The 14,998-nt window shown below is 44.1% G+C and overlaps 1 protein-coding gene and 1 non-coding gene across 2 annotated transcripts in view; one reads left to right on the top strand and one right to left on the bottom strand.

The window, feature by feature from the left end:
- The window catches only part of LOC126088464 (pikachurin-like), a 1,041,406-nt gene that overhangs the window by 814,325 nt on the left and 212,083 nt on the right, over positions 1-14,998 (bottom strand). The window lies entirely within an intron of this gene.
- Trnai-uau (transfer RNA isoleucine (anticodon UAU)) lies at positions 6,803-6,876 on the top strand. The gene has a single exon. It is a non-coding gene; the product is annotated as a tRNA-Ile (tRNA).

The following is a 14,998-nucleotide window of genomic DNA, read 5'->3' as shown; positions in this document are numbered from 1 at the left end:
AAGTATTGTTTGGAACAGCTGATGTTATTTATTATAAGTAACGTATCTGCGGTGATTCTCGTTGCATAGTCGAACGACGGGAATGGTTTCCTAGTCACCAGAGATCTTAACGCGATACCAGTCTCTCAGAAAGAAAAACACAACTTACACACTGCAAGTTATTGCTGCTATGAAACTTTTTGCAGTATGTTGTTGTGGTCTTCAGTCCTGAGACTGGTTTGATGCAGCTCTCCATGCTACTCTATCCTGTGCAAGCTTCTTCATCTCCCAGTACCTACTGCAACCTACATCCTTCTGAATCTGCTTAGTGTATTGATCTCTTGGTCTCCCTCTACGATTTTTACCCTCCAGGCTGCCCTCCAATGCTAAATTTGTGATCCCTCGATGCCTCAGAACATGTCCTACCAACCGATCCCTTCTTCTAGTCAAGTTGTGCCACAAACTTCTCTTCTCCCCAATCCTATTCAATACCTCCTCATTAGTTACGTGATCTACCCACCTTATCTTCAGCATTCTTCTGTAGCACCACATTTCGAAAGCTTCTATTCTCTTCTTGTCCAAACTAGTTATCGTCCATGTCTCACTTCCATACATGGCTACACTCCATACAAATACTTTCAGAAACGACTTCCTGACACCTAAATCTATATTCGATGTTAACAAATTTCTCTTCTTGAGAAACGCTTTCCTTGCCATTGCCAGTCTACATTTTATATCCTCTCTACTTCGTCCATCATCGGTTATTTTACTCCCTAAATAGCAAAACTCCTTTACTACTTTAAGTGTCTCATTTCCTAATCTAATTCCCTCAGCATCACCCGACTTAATTCGACTACATTCCATTATCCTCGTTTTGCTTTTGTTGATGTTCATCTTATATCCTCTTTTCAAGACACTGTCCATTCCGTTCAACTGCTCTTCCAAGTCCTTTGCTGTCTCTGACAGAATTACAATGTCATCGGCGAACCTCAAAGTTTTTACTTCTTCTCCATGAATTTTAATACCTACTCCGTATTTTTCTTTTGTTTCCTTTACTGCTTGCTCAATATACAGATTGAATAACATCGGGGAGAGGCTACAACCCTGTCTCACTCCTTTCCCAACCACTGCTTCCCTTTCATGCCCCTCGACTCTTATAACTGCCATCTGGTTTCTGTACAAATTGTAAATAGCCTTTCGCTCCCTGTATTTTACCCCTGCCACCTTCAGAATTTGAAAGAGAGTATTCCAGTCAACATTGTCAAAAGCTTTCTCTAAGTCTACAAATGCTAGAAACGTAGGTTTGCCTTTTCTTAATCTTTCTTCCAAGATAAGTCGTAAGGTCAGTATTGCCTCACGTGTTCCAACATTTCTACGGAATCCAAACTGATCTTCCCCGAGGTCGGCTTCTACCAGTTTTTCCATTCGTCTGTAAAGAATTCGCGTTAGTATTTTGCAGCTGTGACTTATTAAACTGATAGTTCGGTAACTCTCACATCTGTCAACACCTGCTTTCTTTGGGATTGGAATTATTATATTCTTCTTAAAGTCTGAGGGTATCTCGCCTGTCTCATACATCGTGCTCACCAGTTTTGCAGTATAGCAGCTTCGAAAAAAACTCCTGTTCTATTTTGTTACGAAACGAATCTCGACCTTAAAACTTACATGCTGAAGTTTGTTAATTCACAGTAACGGTAGCTAATACAACTTCCAGAATGTGAATGTAATGCATGTGCTGGCTGATATCAGACAATTTACTTTAAATTTATTTAAATTAAAACCGAAAATATGATGTATATCAAGTTAAGGGGCTCCGGAAAGGCTCATAATCATGAAAAGTTCAATTTTTACTTTTTGCGTTTTCTGAATCTGCAGACTATTACCTTTTAATAGATATATAATTTATTCAATTCCGAAGGCTACAAATATTTTTAAATTTTTTTTGAAATGTGTTCTACGTGGGCGTGACCCACTGCGGCGCTGTTAAACTGCTGTCAAATGGTGTTATTATTAACGTCTGTGTTCATCAGGTCTGCCTCATGCATTAATGGAGGTGATAAAACCTATTTTCAGAGACTTAGCAGCACCTGAACTGTTGAAAAAGTGTATTCACGGAAAAACTCAAAACCCCAATGAAAGTGTAAATAGTGTTATATGGACGAGAATCCCCAAGACTGTATTTGTTGGAACAGAAACACTTCACTTTGGTGTGTATGATGCTGTTGCGACTTTCAATGATGGCAACATTGTAAGGTGCAAGGTATTTAGAAATATGGGAATGAAGATAGGTTCTAACATGGTACGAGCCATGCTTGCTTTAGACAAGGAACGCTTTCGGGCTGCAGAGAGGGCTGTAAAGAGTCTAGGAATACAAGCAATAGTAAACAGGAGGAGGAACAAGAGGAAGCTGGAGGAGGAGTTTGCAGAGGATGAAGATAATCCATCCTATGGACCTGGAATGCACTAAAAAGTTAATCCAATCTTTGTCGCTCGATTCCCAAAACTTTTATTTTCTCATACTAATTTCATGTTTTCTAAGGATCTTCCAAACATATTTGTTTCAAACTTTCAATAAATGTTACACAGTATCTTCTGCATAATTTAACACAGCCTTTTTCCAAAAAACTGTATATTTTTTAATATATAAATAAATTGCAAAAAAATGTTGTGAATTTTCATTACAATTGAAAAAAAATCATCTTTAATAACTGAACTAAAATTTTGTAAAATCCCTGTGTTAAGTTGTAGCCCATATTCCAATAAGGAATCTGTAAAAAGTTCAACTTCCTACCTCAAATACTTTGTAAGGAAAGATGTAATTTATAAGCGTTATTTTAACATTGCAAGTATAGGGCGTTCCGGAGCCCCTTAACAGATCTGTGACGAACTGCACTCACAAGACAGAGACTTTACTTTTGTGATACCTTTGAGCACAGTTACAGTCCGTGGCAATCGGCTGTTGTGCCATCTGCTCGGAATACAGCAGCAGCACGTGTTTGTGACGATAAAGCAATTCGAAAGGGAAATTTATCCGGGACTTGGCAATACACTGGAATATTATAAAATGAAGAACGAAACTGTGGAATCATCAACGTGATATTGCCAAAGATGAAGGACATGAAAGTTACATGCCACAGAAAACACGACCACGGTGACAGCAACCCATCTAAGTAACCCTTTTCTGTGTTACGTGCAGTTTTCCAAGAAACAAGAATCCTTTTGTTATCAGTGTAGGCACCTCCGTTCATTAAAATCAGTAAAATCGATCCGTGTGTATCGAACCGGGGACCTAGAAACGACGGAAAGGCTTCGTCCCCACCATAACACTCAGTGGTTCATACCCCACAACAGGCTACAGCAGTCCACTCACCCCACCGCCTTCCCACACCGGACCCAGGGTTACTGTGCGGTGCGGCCCCCAGTGGAGCCCCCCCCCCCCCCCCTCCCGGAAACGTCTCATACCAGAGACGAGGTTTCGTGGTAGAGTAACTATGGTGCTATGGTAGAGTAGCTATGGTACTAAGAATGACGGACTGGTAAAAACAGTTTTAGAAGGTTATGTAGAAGGGAAAAGGAAGCAAGGAAGGAAGAGATTCCAGATACTGGATGACATGATGGACGGTACAACATACAGCAGTCTTAAGAAGGAAGCAATGGATCGTAGAAAATGGAGAGGCAAAGGACCTGCTAATATAGCAGATAACTGATGATGATGAACTATGGTGTACGCGTATTCGTGTTTGTACACGAATCGCCGACATAGTGTAACTGAGGCGGGATAAGGGGAACCAGCCCACATTTGCTGAGGCAGACGGAAAACTATCTCATAAACCACCCACAGGCTGACTGGCACACCGGACCTCGACACTAATCCGCCGGGCGGATTCGTACCAGGGACCGGCACGCCTTCCCGCTCGGGAAGCAGCGCGTTAGACCGCGCGGCTAGCCGGGCAGGCTATCCATGTGTTACTTGACTATTTTTCTAACCCACTTTCATGAAACATTTGGCACTGCATCAAATAGAACTTACTGTTTTGCCATCCCCAGAAAACTGATAGAATCGAAAACTACTCAGTATTCCTTGCACACACAATTATCTCACTGAATTCATAGCTAGTAGTTAAGTTGTATGTGTGACAGTGTGAGTGATTATTATGTGTACTATGACTGTAAAATTACTGTGCAATCCAAAGCGACATAAGCAGTATCATTTGGAGACCTTCGCCAACATACCGGTGCTGTCGAAGTTTTATTTATTGCTGACTCCAAAATTGTTAGTACATGCTCAAGAAACGGTATATTTCCGCGTACTTGAAATTTAGCTATAGGACGACAGCCGCGTTGCACGCCGCGGTTGCAAATCATGAATAGGAGCACGTTCTGTGAGATGTAAGGAGGTCGTATCTGTGCATGCAGTAACCACGGTAGGTACCAAGTCCGACTTGCTTCGCGATGAGAAACACGTCTCGTGTGAGGATGGTTTAACTGTCGATTCCGTCACTAATATCAGATAACCAGTATCTCACCTTCACAGATAGTCGGCTGTCACCATGACCGTGGTAGCCTCGGACTTCTCTTTGTACACCAGGTATTTCTGCCGAAGCTGCCATACGAAAATCCTGGGGCAGGTGGGACAGTTACTGACAAGAAACAGTTATAAGAATTTTAACGTGACGTATATACTGTATGTATTGTATTGTACGTGAACCGGGAACCTAGAAACGACGGAGAGGCTCCGTCCCCGCCGCAGCCGTAGTGATCCACAACACCACGACTACTACCGCAGTTCACTTCACCCCTCTGCTGCCCCACACCTAACTCAGGGTTATTGCGCGGTTTGGCCTCCGGTGGACCTCCCGAGGGAACGTCTCACACGAGACGAGTGTAACCCCCTATGTTTGAGTGGTAGAGTAATGGTGGTGTACGCGTACGTGCAGAACTCGTTTGCTCAGCAATCGCCGACATTAGTGTAGCTGAGGCGGAATAAGGGGAACCAGCCCGCATTCGCCAAGGCAGATAGAAAACCGCCTAAAAACCATCCACAGACTGGCCGGCTCACCGGACCTCGACACAAGTCCGCCAGGCGGATTCGTGCCATAGACCAGGCGCTCCTGCCCACTCCGGAAACGTATATATAGTCTTCAGCAAAAATGAAATCTGAGTCTTCCTTTCATTATGGGAGCCGTAAACACAGAATGCGAGATTATCAGTGCAAGTAGCCCTCTATTACACAAGAGAAAAATATCTGAATTCGAAATGTTTCACAGAGGTAGAGACGCTCACTCACTCCAGCCTGTTGCATGTTAAAGGGAAACAACTAGATGCCAGCAGAAAAAGTAACTAGATTGCTTGTATAAGAAATGAATAAAATAGCATCTATACCAATACTCCGCAAGCCACGGTGCAGTCTCTCCCAGTAGATCTTGAATGTAAATAAATGTAACATATTGCACGTGCATGTGTGTGGCGGAGTGTACTTGTGGTACCACTAACTGATACCCCATTCCCTGTTCCACACATGGATGTGTGGGATGTCCTTAGGTTAGTTAGGTTTAAGTAGTTCTAAGTTCTAGGGGACTGATGACCTCAGTAGTTAAGTCCCATAGTGCTCAGAGCTGTCCTGTTCCACTAGCGAATCTCGCGTGTGAAAAATGATGGTCGGTAAACCTCCGTATATGCTCTAATTTCTCGAATTTTTTTTCATCGTGGTCTTTCTCTAGATCTTCGTGGGAGTACTCTCACGAAATTTCAATGACAAACCTCTCTGGAATGCACAACGCCTCTTTTGTAACTGGAGATTGCTGAGCATCTCTGTAAAGCTTTCGCGCCGACGAAACGATCCCACGACGAAACGTGCCGCTCTTCGTTGGGTCTTTTCTATCTCTTCTGTCAGTCCTGTCTGGTAAGGGTTCCAGACTGATGGACAACAAACAAGAATCGTTCGAACAAGAACCTTGTAAACTGCTTGTTTTGTGGATGAGATACATTTCCTTAAGATTCTTCCAATGAATATCACTTCGATGTCTGCTTTTCCTACTGTTCGTTTTATGTGGTTATTCTGGATAAGTACTCTTAGATATTTTATGGTAGATACTATTTCCAGCAGTTTGCAGTTACAAAGTAGTGGATTTCCTTTTCTTTGCACGTGCAATATGTTACATTTATTTCCGTTCAAGGTCTACTGGCAGATACTGCACAGTTCATGTCATCTTTGGTCGTTTTTCACATAGATACTGTCTTTGGCGTTGGTACTTTCCTATAGACAATCGCATCATCTGGAAACAATCTTAAAGAGCTAGCAACGCTTTCACTTGATCGTTTCTATTGCACATACATTCGGGGGAAAATCGCACAGTGATGCACTGAAAGTTGTGAATTTGCCATGAAAGCTTCAGAGATCCCTAGCACGCGGCGGCTGAGACCGCAGCCGATACTAGCTTAGAGAACGCTTGTAGGTGGCCGGTAGCTCCTAGTGTAGATCGCAAGAGTGCGTGGCGTCCATTCTGGCGTCCATCGATACGATAAATTCACGACGTAACGGTAATAACAGCAATAATAACTGGGGTGAAAGGACATGTCCGAAAGTACAGACACCATATCCATATAAGTATATAGTTCTGGCAATACAGGCCATGACCTTCTTCTGTTCGGATGCACACATATTCCCCGAACTCTTACGGGACTTGGTAAGAATGTCTTCCACGAGTAATGAGTGTGTTGGGGTGGGACATTACGAATGTAGTGTGTGGACATACAAGGTGAGAATGTGAGCCTCGTGGGAGGCGTGAGCGAGATACTGCCTGCAGTCGCACTATCCTCTTTGTCCTCGGTGGCTCAGATGGATAGAGCGTCTGCCATATAAGCAGGAGATCCCGGGTTCGAGTCCCGGTCGGGGCACACATTTTCACCTGTCCCCGTTGATATATATCAACGCCCGTCAGCAGCTGAAGGTGTTAATACAACTCTAATTTCGTTAATAATTTGTGTCAGATGGTAAGGGTGTCCGCATGGCAGAGGCACTTTAGCAACCATTACAGAGAAGCGAAGGATTTGGGTTCGAGTCCCCGTCCAGCACATGTTTTCAACTCTCGCCCTTGCTTAGCCGCAGTGCCCTACGCGGATGGAAGTCATTATTTCCAGCCTGTCCATTTTCCATCCCGTGTCCTTTCCATTCCCTTCACCCCATTTACGCGCGTGTATGGTCCAGCTGCTCCATGGTGAGTGGTGTCCGTTCTGTTGGACATGACGGACAGACTAGATACCAGTTATATCTACAATGAAGAGCAACGCTGGACTCTGCAAGCCTCACACCAAGGCAAGGGAGGTCAGAACACACTGCTACGTAGCATACTCACAGCATTTACTGTCAGTATTGAAGTTAGCAAGTAACGATGAAGCCGTGGGAAGTGAACGAGGAACGAATTAGACACGACTAAGCAACAAGTTGCATCTCCACCCATTTTATAATTGGCGTGCTTTCCCTCCACAACTAAAAACATAGTCTATACTCCAACCCTCACAGGGCAGCCGCTCCTACCCCTGCTACTTCGTAATGACGGGAACTGTTTAGCTCTAGGGTTACGCACTCCAAGCGGCGCAAGTGGGAGGCCAAGCACATAAACGTGTTCCTCCACATCGACGAGGGCAACGAACAACATCTCAATAGAAATAGCTTTTCCTAGCGGCCAACGGAGTACTTGGTTTTCTAATACAAATGATTTATGACGATCTCATCAAGATTCTGACATTCTGTTTTAGAAATCCCACCCTGGCACAGTACATTGGTGCTTTCATAATTTCGTGCAAAATTAATTTATTTGGTGTGGTTTGCATATTAAGTTTATATACTTGCTTACCAAACATGTAATAGGCGCGTTATTGCGGTTATTCGATTCGAAATTGTATCAACTGTGAGAAAACGCTTGGAGTTTTATTGGACTGATTTCTAATATTCTCCTTCTTTGTATGGGATGGATGTAATGATTGATTTGGACTCGCCAACATCGAGCTTAAATCGCTCTGCAAAGGTCTGACCTACACAGTGATCAAATTGCACAGTGATCAAATTACTCAGACTGAAGCGATCGTCGATTATAAAGGGAAATCTTGATCTTTAAATTCTCGCCTCTAGAACAGCTACGTAATTAACTTTTTGTTCGCTTGTATTTTCATGTCCGCAGACCTGGTACACATCAAAATCCCGCCGCGTGGAGTGGCTGCGTGGTTTGAGGCGCCATGTCACGAATTGTGCGATCCCTCCCGCCGGAAGTTCGACTCCTTCCTCGCGCATATGTGTGTTGTTATTAGCATAAGTTAGTTTAAGTAGTGTGTAGGTCTAATGGCTCAAATGGTTCAAATGACCCTGAGCACTATGGGACTTAACTACTGAGGTCATCAGTCCCCTAGCACTTAGAACTACTTAAACCTAACTAACCTAAGGACATCACACACATCCATGCCCGAGGCAGGATTCGAACCTGCGACCGTAGCGGTCACGCGGTTCCAAACTGAAGCGCTTAGTACCGCACGGCCACACCGGCCGGCTACGTCTAATGCCTGATGATCTCAGCAGTTTGGTCCCTTAGGAATTCACACACGTTTGAACATTTGATTAACACCCCTGCGCAACAGTAGCGTACCACGCCGCTAGAGCGACGAAGATACAGTGTCACAGTCATAGTGTGGGGTAGCATGTGGTTATTAGTTTTCTGGATTTCAGGAGGAATAACGTTGCTACTATGCGTGCTGGCTTAATGGAAGCCTACAGCAACAATGTCTCATTATATGACGCAGTGGTTACGGAAGGGTGGGTGGACGCATGCATTATGGTCGATACAGGAATATACGGGAGGGATATGTGAAAGCACACATTTTCAAATGTGAGTAGAAATAAGGAAAAAATGACGTACATAAAAGTAACCGTCAATATCGTTTGTAAAATCTGTTTTAGACTTCAAAAGCAAATCCAAATTGGAAATATGTTTCATTCCAGATCACTGACGACGTTTTATATCAAAATAATGAAACGCTTAGAGTGATATGAATATGCGTTTTGTAGTAGTTGCAAGGAAAGATTTTCAGTACCTTTAATGTTAATAAACTAAGGAACTATGGTCACATAGGCCCGCGCGGTTGGCCGTACGGTCTAACGCACGACTTTCCGGGCGGGAAGGAGCGCCTAGTCCCCGGCACGAATCCGCCCGGCGGATTTGTGTCGAGGTCCGGTGAACCGGCCACTCTGTGGATGGTTTTTAGGCAGTTTTCCATCTGCTTTGGGAATGCGGGCTGGTTCCCCTTATTCCGCCTCAGTTAACCTATGTCGGCGATTGCTGCGCAAACAAGTTCTCCACGTACGCGTACACCGTCATTACTCTACCACGCAAACATAGGGGTTACACTAGTCTGGTGTGAGACGTTCCCTGGGCGGTCCACCGGGGGCCGAACCGCACAATAACGCTGGGTTCGGTGCGGGGCGGCGGAGGGGTAAAGTGGATTGCCGTAGCCATCGTGGGGTTGCGGACCACTGCGGCTGCGGCGGGGACGGCACCTCTCCGTCGTTTCTAGGTAGCCGGTTAACATACAATACAATACAATACATACAATTGTCACATAAATCATCACTATGTATATTCCCAAACAGGTGTAAGCCTTATACAAATCTGGCTGTTGATATACTTTCCGCGATGTGAGGTCGTGGTCCAAGAACTTTTCTGCTCCTTACGTTTCGTCCAGGACTGCGCTGGACTTCCTCAGAGGCGCTGCTCCGCTGAGTCTTGCCGACTGTCGGCAAGACTCAGCGGAGCAGCGCCTCTGAGGAAGTCCAGCGCAGTCCTGGACGAAACGTAAGGAGCAGAAAAGTTCTTGGACCACGACCTCACATCCCGGAAAGTATATCAACAGCCATGTCAACCGGTCGTGAATGCCCTCATTCTTATACAAATCTCTTTTTCAATTGCTCGTCTATGAAGTGCGTTGAACCAGTCAAACCATGTTTTAGTCAATGCACCAAATACACTTATTACACGAAGCCACACACTATTTATTAGACGGTAAGTCGTAGAATGTGCTACGAAAGTGAGAGAAATGAAATTGCGGTACTTTTCTGGTGCTTCAAGAATCTTTAGAGACACTTTTGGGAGCGACTCGTAGTCCAGTTTCCGTACTGCGGCGCACAACGCGATACGTGCGGCGGAGCCACCAGCAGCCGAGTCCGCCGGCCTTGCGGTTAGCCGCCGGACGGCGTTAACGTCTGTGCCTGCGGTGTGGCAAATCGAGAACTGCCGCCGCCTACGGGACTCACATTGCGGAATCTCATTCATTACAGGACCTGCCGTCCGCTGCGGCTTCATCAGCGAGGCCACTGTTTCGAAAAAGAGCTCTCCATTCCCGCACTGTGTAGGTGTAACACTCTGTGTCCGACTTGCAATATTCATTATGCAATAACGCATCTCCCACGCGGAAGCATTGGCAATTTCGGATACGGCGAATTCTGCGCCATCTGGACGGCGACCTATATAGTAGATCGCCTACCCAACACTGAACGAGCTTCGATAAGGTCTAAAGCAACGGCTGTTACATAATAACCGTGTCCATCAGCTAGGATGCTTTCTAAAATACTTTTTAAAATGTGCTGTATCTTCGCAGAGGCAGTGCCACGAAATTTCAAGGTGACTGACACATTACCATACAGAAAAGAAAATGTAGAGTAAATTCTTCATTTGTCAGGCCAATGTGTGCTTGGCTGTTAAATAATTATTTAAGATATTTTAGATGCGTGTATACAGCAAGAAATGAGTAGTGCGGTGATTTAAAGGAGTAGCACAAAATACGGAATCTGTGAAAGATGCACACTAGAGTACACTTCCGGATGTAAGTAAGAAACAGACGAAAATGCATTAACAGAAATTACGTTTCAATGGCTTTCTAAACAAACTATTATTAGATTTATAACCAAATCAAAGTCGAGAAATTTTGCGATTCTGATCACTGACATTATTTTAATCAAGAAAGAGTAATGATTATGGAAAAAGAAATACTCACTTTCAATAGCTGCATAGACGAATTTAAAATACACTGAAGCACCGAAGAAATAGTATAGGCATGCACAACAAATACAGAGATATGTAAACAGGCATAATACGGCGCTGCGGTCGGCAACGCCTATATAAGAAAACATGTATCTGGCGCAGTTGGCTCTGAGCACTATGGGACTCAACTGCTGAGGTCATTAGTCCCCTAGGACTTAGAACTAGTTAAACCTAACTAACCTAAGGACATCACAAACATCCATGCCCGAGGCAGGATTCGAACCTGCGACCGTAGCGGTCTTGCGGTTCCAGACTGCAGCGCCTTTAACCGCACGGCCACTTCGGCCGGCTGGCGCAGTTGTTAAACCAGTTACTTCTGCTACAGTGGCAGGTTATCAACATTTAAGTGAGTTTGAACGTGGTGTTACAGTCGGCGCACGAGCGATGGGACACAGCATCTCCGAGGTAGCGATGGTACGATCTTTTCACGAGTGTACTGTGAATATCAGGAATCTGGTAAAACATCAAATCTGTGACATCGCTGCGGCCGGAAAAAAAATCTTGCAAGAGTGGGACCAATGATGACTGAAGAGAATCTTTCAGCGTGATAGAAGTGCAACCCTCCGGTAAACTGCTGCAGATTTCAATGCTGCTCCATCAAAAGTCAGTGTGCGAACCATTAAGCGAAACATCATAAATATGTATACTTGAAAAAAGAGACAGCATTGGTCGTATTTTTTTTTTTTTTTTTTTTTTTTTTTTTTTACTATCGCAAAATCGATTTCCTGTCACTGAGTGACCATCTTCAGTGCTAAATTGTATAACATAAATTAGGATGCACTGTTGTCACTAAGGTTACGGCAATGACATATACTGATTGCCGTAAGCTTAGTGACAACAGTGCATCCTGATTTAAGTTATACTATATAGCACTGAAGATGGTCACTCAGTGACAGCAAATCGATTTTGCGATAGTAAAAAAATATACGACCAATGCTGTCTCTTTTTTCAAGTATACCTGTTATCTGGTCGTAGTGCACAAGACAACATGGAGTCACCAATCATAAATATGTGCTTCCGGAACCGAAGGACCACTCGTGTACCCTCGATGACTCCACGACACCAAGCTTTATGCCTCGAATTGGGTCGTCAACACCGGCACTGGACTGTTGGTGGCTGGAAACATGTTGCCTGGTAGGACGAGTCTTGTTTCAAAAGTATCGAGCGGATGGACATGTACGGATATGGAGGCAACCTCATAAATCCCTGGATCCTCCATGTGAGCTCTGTAATGGTGTGCAGCGTGTGCAGTTGGAGTGATATAGTGTCCCTGACACGTCTAGATACGTCTCTGACAGGTGACACGTACGTAAGCGTCCTGTCTGATCACCATCATACATTCATGTCCATCATGTATTCCGACGGACTTGGGCAATCCAGCACGACAGTGTAACACCCCACACGTGCAGATTTGCTACATAGTGGCGCCAAGAACACTCTTGTGAGTTTAAACAATTCCGCTTGCCACCGAACTGCCCAGACGCAAACATTATTGAGCATATCTGGGATGCCTTGCAACGTGCTGTTCAGAAGAGATCTCGTACTCTCACGAATTTATGGACAACCCTGAGGATTCACTGTGTCAACTCTCTGCAGCACTACTTCAGACATTAGTCGAGTCCATGCCACGACGAGTTGCGGCCCTTCTTCGTTCTCGCGGGGGCCCTACACGATATTAGGCAGGTGGACCACTTTCTTTGGTTCTTCATTGTACTGTAATTAACATGAGAAGTAGTACAAATAACACAAATTAAACTACAGTATCGTTTGGATGGTACAGCGCTGACATCACTGCGGGGTCAATTGTTATTCGTGTGTGTTCGCGCGATGTCAAAAAGCAATAAGAGGTGGAAGGATAATCAAATATTATATTGCCTTACTGTGAGGATTTTATATTTATATCACTACCGGCATTTCGGTGGTAAATAATCTGAGAAAACTTTCAAAACTTCTTTCATTCGTTTTATTCGTCACTCTTAGTCTATGCAAGGTTCACATTAAAAGATTTAACACAACTAAGAAATAAAGAAAATGCTCGGCCACATAAAGAAATATATGGTACTGACACGGCATAACATGTAGTGACAGAGGATATCGAGGAGAATGTCACATTAAATACATCCGTATTAATGGCTAACTGGGAGCGAACGCTGCCCGGCTAACTTCGGAAAAGCGGAGAAGTATGTTTAGTATTTAAAGTTCCATCGATGACGTCATTAGAGAAGGCACACATTTCGTAAAGACATGGAAGGGAAACAAGAATCATCGCGTAAATCACTGTAATCAATTTCAGTATAGTACGGATAGTCTAAATCTGATGGGCAGATGGTATTTGAATTCCTTGTCCTCTTTCGAATGCCAATCCAGTGGTTTAATCACAGCACCATCTCGATCGAGATGGAGGAGGATTGACTGTTCTCAGATTTATTTGCACGATAAATTGCAGATGCTGTGACATCTGACTTCCTTGTAGTTATACATTTCAGAATTACCACTGTTATGGTCTTCTACTCGGTAAATGTGAATGGAGAAAGTGAATTCTGACTCATAAGTCACGTATCTCAACTTCTGGGGTTTCATTTCAAGCATTTTATGAAGTTCGTTTTCTATAGTCAATGATTTTACTTCAGCGCATCCCCTCCATCCCATGCTCCAAATGTTTCGATTATTTATTTGTATATCGTAGCTCACCACAGCCCAAAAAGTGTAGTGATTTGCTACGTTAGTTCTCATGGAACACTAAACACATTTTTACGAAGTGGAGTTGGGCCTGTGGTCCAGCGGTAAAGTGCGTAGCTGGAAATCGAAACATGGCGAAATTGAATATCAATCAGACACCGGATTTTCCAGTCTGCATATCATCCTATCTTTCACTTGTCAATGACATCGAGATTTGCCAGATACGGCAAGTAGTTTGGATTCCACCTTATTCTGTAAGTCCCCTTTCCCCAGATGGATAATTGGTGTAGGTTAAGAACACGCAAGTCACCCAGTTGGGATCCAATTGAAAGATTCGCACCAAGCCCTTGAGCGAAACGATATTACTATTATTATTATTATGACCAAGTGGAACAGACTTTACAGTAGCAACAGCAGTAAATAGTAAGCTTCAATGGCCATTATCTTGATAAGAGGGTCCTGATCTTGCGACTCAACAACTAGCGTCGGCATACTTGTCGGGAGTCACTAGAAGGCAAGTCTCGTCAACGGGCTCAAGTCACTAGGCTTCCATGTGCAGCATATCGAAATGACTCATTCCACGAGGCAGATATGTATGAAGAAAAAATTCCCTCTTCTCTTGTGTTTTGAGGATTTCACCTCATTCGAAAGGAATTCCGCTTCACGAATTTAGTTCGCGATTTACCGCACATGGGAAACGTAGTGGCCGAAACCCTATGACAGAAGTTGCTTTCGTCTGATCCCGAAACGCAAAAGCTCGCGGAGACAGGGGGATCGCTGGGTCTGGCATCTCCTTGTAAGGCTAAGCACTTCAGCATAGCACGAGAAGTGCGCATTCTAAAGAAAAAAAAATAGCTCACCGCGAATCTACAGTCACGAAAGCGTTAATCCAAGCATACGGTCAAGAGGTGTTACCGTCATTAGGTTAGTGATACGCTGTGATCCATGCCGTAACTGAGTCTATGGCGTGACCTATGGATGGTCGCTCTTTGAATAGTCCACTTGGCATACGACATTTCGGACATGAGACACTGCCTAACGTTCATTTCCTAACGTCCATATCGGACCAAAACACATTAGATCGTTTACAGGTCGAAAGCTTCACAGGACGTGGGATTAAGTCAACAGTGACAGCTTTGAAACACCAGTGTGTTGCGATGACGGACCGAATTAGCGCTCTATGAGGACCGACGCTATCGTACAATTTGATGGCTGGATGACACAGAGACCCATTATATGTAATAAATGAATGA

This window comes from Schistocerca cancellata, chromosome 6 (genome assembly GCF_023864275.1).
Source record: "Schistocerca cancellata isolate TAMUIC-IGC-003103 chromosome 6, iqSchCanc2.1, whole genome shotgun sequence".
Taxonomy (NCBI): Eukaryota; Metazoa; Arthropoda; class Insecta; order Orthoptera; family Acrididae; genus Schistocerca; species Schistocerca cancellata.
This window is presented reverse-complemented; position numbering and strand designations above follow the sequence as displayed.